Source organism: Armigeres subalbatus, chromosome 2 (genome assembly GCF_024139115.2).
Source record: "Armigeres subalbatus isolate Guangzhou_Male chromosome 2, GZ_Asu_2, whole genome shotgun sequence".
NCBI lineage: Eukaryota > Metazoa > Arthropoda > Insecta > Diptera > Culicidae > Armigeres > Armigeres subalbatus.
Window position 1 is genome coordinate 382,188,131 of NC_085140.1, and position 6,000 is coordinate 382,194,130.

Genomic DNA, 6,000 nt, shown 5'->3' on the forward strand with positions numbered 1-6,000 from the left:
GTGTCCAACAGATTTATTTAACAGCAATCCATCGAATATTGGAATGAACGAATGAAAACTCTCATGGACGTAAACAGATTTTCGTAAGACAAATTAAAAAAAATAAAGGTATTTTTGAGCTAATAGTATGCAATGGAAAGTAGGAACTCTAAAATACATGTTACATACAAATTAGTTAGAGTCAGTAGTTAGATTAGCGTTGAAGTTAGATTTGAAAACCAAGCAGTACCTACTACGACGGAAATTAGCTCACCTTCTTATTGAATTTTCGTACATTAATCACTTCTTTTCACGTGTTAGTTCTCGTTTCTCTCGCGTTTAAAGGAGAAATACTTTTTTATCATAATTCAAGAAATAACTTTTAAATCAACTGTACCTCTTCGCAAGTCCAGACATTGAATTACATTTCGTAAGTGCTAAAAATCATAAAGTAAAACGTTGGAAGTACATGAATCGAAGTCTAATAATAATCCATTTAGTACTCCAATACAGTTTTTCACTAACTTCCTAAACTTGTGCTTTCGTACCCCTAAAGCAATTTTTAAATCTCAAATGGTTTATATCAAGAGAAAAAATCTGTGTATCAATAACAACAACAATTCACAGGCTGTCACACATCAATATAGTAAAATTATATATTTCTTAGAGAGTCTGTGCGAAAACCGCGTAAGCTTATTACAAATTCAGAACATATTCCACATGTGCCAGTTGTATGTCATCTAAGAAGAAGTACTTGGTGACGGCGTGTAGGGAAACTAGCGATTGGCGGCCAAAAGAAGAAAAATATCAAAGGCAATGATGCATTCTGTTTTCCAATTCCAACACAATATATGACAATTAATTTACAATTAAGTAACAATTATGCAAATACAAACGTTCACATATATGTTCCATTAAAGCAAGGAAATCACTTGTCAATACTTTTCATGTAATAAATTACAAACAGCCTTTGAGTGAAACATCAATTACATGATTCCATATTGCATTCTTTTGGACCACCAATTTTTGTTCCATGATATCGACCATGTGCAATATTTTCTCACATTCCATTACATGCCCACCAACTACAAGATCTTGAAAGCTGCATTTGTTAATTTATTCTCCGAATTTAGTTTAGCATCATCGGAGATCTGATTCCAGATTACATCAGGTAATGTGTTGGTGCACCTACAAAATAACTTGTGGAAATGGAAGATTTCAGAAAGAGCTGGGAGCTGACACTGCATTAAGGGTTCTTGTTTGATTGCCGATAGCGCAATCCAGAGGAACAGAGGGATAACAAAACCAAAATGAAGTAGGATTCCGCGGCAATCATTCCCGGCATCGCAAATCTACCAATAACGGAGGGGGCGTAGCTTTAAATCGTCTTCTCGGCAATCATTTACAAGAGCCGACCCAGCAAATGTGCATATTGGTAAACTACCGACCAACACACTGACGGTGAAGTCGGAAGCAACCAGCCAGCCTCTGATGCAGCTCTCGTCCATCGTCAAAGTCGTCCGTTGTCATTGTTGTTTGCTGCTGCTGCTGCTCGTTGGATATATGCAAGCATGGTGTAGTTACAGTTTTACGACCTGGACCAACCTGACGTGCTGCCTCCAATGCAATGCAATGTTACGCGATGGTATCCTCCTAAAAACCGGACCACCGCGAGATCCGCAACGACAGGAACAACAACGGCGATGACGATGACGACGAATGTGATATCGTTTCTGGTTCAGGGTTGCACAGTGGTTTTAAATTAACTTGATTTTGGGTCAAGAAACGTTTCATAATTTTGGTTTCGCTAAATGCGTCCTGATCTGCGTAGCTGTCAATCCTATGCCACTAATAATAGCTCCTCACCAATCCTCATTGTTTTTTTAGGGTGGATCTACACATATTTTTAAAATAACACGTTGTAGGCCCAATCAAAAAATAGTTGTTTTTTAAGTAATTTAATTGAAGATCCAGAACATTTTTATACTATTAGTAGCTTTTAGAGGATGCTATCGAAGGTTGTTAAAATTGAATTTGTTTACTAGGCCCTTGTTTAGGTAGGCCCTAATCAATTGTTAAGCGAGTACTTAGTAATTGTGTAATGAAAATTAGAGCTTATAAGCTGCTGTATTTTTTGTTTTCAAATCCTTACTTCAAGGATGTATGTAGGCCTTATCAAAATGAGGTTACGTTAGGAATGAGATTAAATGTTTAGTTTCGCTTTTACTAATTTCAAACCACCGTGTTCCATTAGATCCAGCAGCTGGAAGAACCCGTGCCCCCGGGATGGATGATTCGCAACTGTAGATGGAACAGAGAGCGCAACAGTTGCATCGCCCGGCTGAAGAGTTGCCGTGAACGTGAATTAATTTTGTTTTTGCGCTCATGCCGGGGATTCAAAACAGCACAACAGAATATATTAGCCAACATCGTCGTCGTCGTTACGACGGGAAGAGCGAGAGAGCGAAATGCAATCCGGAGTGTGCAGAATGTTGCAGCTTGCACCCATTTTTCGTCATGTAAGTCCACCCGTCAACCCATCTCGTGGACCGCGGGTCTTCATCTTTCACCCGCACAAGGCGGGAGGGCCCAGTCAAGGTAATGGCAACCACCGACTGTCACTAGCAGAGCAGCATAAGCACCCGTTGACCAACCAACGAACGGGAAGGCCAGGTTACATGTCCGCCGTCCGCAACAGGGGCAATCGAGAACAAAAAAAAAATGAAATGAAACGTGTAAGATCCAGAAAATGGTGGACATGCTCCATAAAAAACCTAAAATTTTAAATAGACTAATAGACGAACAAGATATTCTCAATAAGTCTATCGTGTTAAACAGAGACAAGAAATTTGGTAATTTGGATAAAGTTGAGCAGAACATTCATATGAAATGGTTTTCTGTATGACCAATTTCTTTTATTTTTTTCATTATTACACGTAGTTCACCTTGCTACCGAAGAAAAAACAACGTCCACCCGTAAACACACAAACACTCGCATTCCGCATACACGAGCAACATCAGCGATCCGGAGAAGACACGTGAGGAGAAACAAAAACAATGAACAATAGCAACATAAATCAGTGTAATTAGTTTCTTTTTTCGGGATGCAAGCTGATATATGCACTTTACCATGCCTTGACCGTCCACGTCGCGTCGTCATTGTGCCATGCTCATAACAGATTAGCGTTCTCTCCCTCACTCGCACTTGCACGCTCGCACTTGCACCTCTCGTTAGCGTGCATTCGAGCATGCCCTCCCCAGTTGCGATTCGCGGTGGGTTTTGCTGCAATGCAATTGCGTCCATTGCTGAGCTCTGATGGAAGCTCCGAACTACTGCTCTGTGGTCAATCTGACGTGCATGCATCTTACTCGGGCCGTGTGCCCTTCCTGCGGTCTCGAATGTAATGCATGGATGGATCTCGATGATGGTTTACATTCTTCGGGGTTTCGGGTTGCGTGATGCAATGCGTCGTGTGCTGGAAAAGGAGCAACAGATTAATCGCGCACGCAAGCAACCTGATTTTTTTTATTTCGATTTTAAATTCTGCATGCGTACCTATATAAATGTGATTATGTTGGAACCGGTCGAAATTTGATTTAGAATTGTGTTCAGATATGAATTTGCTTTCGTTTCTGTGGGGTAATATGCCCCCACACTCCCCCATGCTTTAGAAATGTGAAACTACTTTACCGGGGATGCAATTATGTGCAATTACAGCGACAAATGAGGAAAAAGTGACAGAAACAGAATCGAACTACTAAACGCGGAGTGAGAAGCATCCACGCCACCATATCTCTGATCGATGCTTCCAAAATAACTATTGAATCAAGTAGCAAATGAGTACTAAGATAAAACTTTTGTACCTTGAAACAGCAATCAATGTCCAAATACCTAGTAGTTGTGGAAATAATTATTTGTATCGTGCTAAATAGTTTTGGGTGCGAGATAAGGGTTTGGTATGGATTGATAGGCTGACGGATAGGCTTGAGTTTAAGGACTTCCCTATATTCCGGATATAGGGCGAATCACTACTTGCGCATATACACCTATTCCTGGTACATTGTTCAGAAACACAATCAAACGCAACACTGTACACAATCAAGTAATGATTCATACTATTTTGAAACCATTGAATTATTTTTAATAGTTGTAACCATAACCGCTCTATTTGTTTTGATTCCGTCACGATCTGTCGTTTTTGTAAGCTTCTGATCTCTATAGTATAGACTCTATACTATAGAGAAGTATACTTCTGAACAATTTCTACGTTCAAACTTGATCGTTATTAGGAAAAATAAACCAAGAAAATGAATGTCTGGCTTATTAGTTATTATCTTTAAAAAGCATAAGAAATAATTTGTGGAAACTTGTTTCTCGTGACATTGTTTGCAAATTTCATTTATAGCGTATCTGCGATCACTGACGGAGTTAAACAAGAGCACGATTTTCAAATTGAGTGTTTTCACTGAAATTCAATTACAGTCCACATGAACCTCCACATGAACTGATTGAAAGCAAGGAGAAAAACTACCGTATTGTGGCGCATCGTCAGATTCAATCAGTTTGGAGACAAGGTTAAAATATTTCAAACTTCCATTTACTTACTTGAATTATTTTAACCTTGTAACATTTTCCCCTAAGACGCTCAATATTAATTATTTCAGTTTGGAGAGGCAAAGTAAGCAGCATTCAATTTTTGCGAAACAGAAGGAATAACAATTTTTCGCCCCATCGCTTGTGCCGGAGTTTATCGCACTGTAATTTATCCGGATAAAATGGATGGTGGAGTGATCTGTTGTCGCGTGAGTGAGTGAGGAATTCGAACCCTGATGTAGATTGAAGGGACCGAGAAAACCATCGACGTAGGGAGAGATATCGAGATGTAGAGAGTCGACTGTATAATTAGGCTGGCCAGATCATTTGGGTGAAAAAAAAACGGGACAAACGCGCTTACAAAACGGGACATGTCAAAAAACCTTGTGATAAAAGTCAAGAGTTGCGGAGATTTCAAAATATATCGGCATTTCCATTTACCGTGAAAAAATAGAAATATTTTAGAGTGAATCACTCATCACCATAACCTTCTATTGTATTAAGTTAGTTGAGGAAAAATACTAAACTACAAATATTTCACTCTTCAAAGGGACGCGAACAAAAACACGAAGAAACTGAAAATTACGCATCTTTCAATATTAAAAAAAAATGTGGAGCTTTGAAATGTTATTTTAATCTACTCCTAGACATGCATTATTTTAACCAATAAAAAAATCCAATTCTGAACGATTGAAAATTGTCCAAGTACCCTGCCTAAGGCCGGTTTTGGGCATTAGAAGGTTAGAAAAAATAGTTTCAAAGAAACATGTCGAAAGACAAATGCGATAAGAGCAATAGGGTGAGATTATTGATTTCCCGTGCCAAATCCTTTCATGATCCTTTCAAATAATGAATATAAGTGGAAAAAATCTATAAAGATTTAAGGATGAGAATAACAAGAATCTCAACAAAGAAAGAACATCAATAAAATGTAATTTTAATTATTTCCATGAATATGGTTGTCGTATGAGAATAAATGAGTACTTAATCTATTCAATCCACAGTTATTTTTAATCGAAATTTATTTCAATGCTGCTAAAAGTAGATTCACACCTCTGGAATTTTGACCATTGGTTTCAGTCCCATGAGATTTCTAGATCCACTCTCTCCCCTATGTCATGCTTTTTTGTATACCTAGTATGTTGCGGACCATGAGTACCCCTCGAGCACGATGCAATGTGGGCCTATTGGGCAAAAGTGGGTAACGCTCTAAGCCCGTCAAACGACGAAATGTCACTTTGAATGTGTCACTCGGGATGAATTTAGAATTATAAATTGAGAATTGTACAAGGCGGTATTATCGCACCAACAGAAACTAAAGGGATTATGGATCCGCGCGGTATCGGTTGTAGATCGGTTGTACGGCAAACTCGATCGCGGACGCGGTTAGCAGAAGAATATGATGACGATCAACATGAGGTTGTATC

The 6,000-nt window shown here is 38.8% G+C and overlaps 1 protein-coding gene across 1 annotated transcript in view; it reads right to left on the minus strand.

Moving 5' to 3' along the window:
* Window positions 1–3,118, minus strand: part of LOC134213147 (protein tiptop) — a 135,812-nt gene extending 132,694 nt beyond the window's left edge. Inside the window, exon 1 of the mRNA XM_062691791.1 lies at window positions 3,109–3,118. The gene's annotated coding sequence lies outside the window, so the exon portion shown is untranslated. The remainder of the gene's footprint in view (window positions 1–3,108) is intronic.
* Window positions 3,119–6,000: the final 2,882 nt, after the last annotated feature.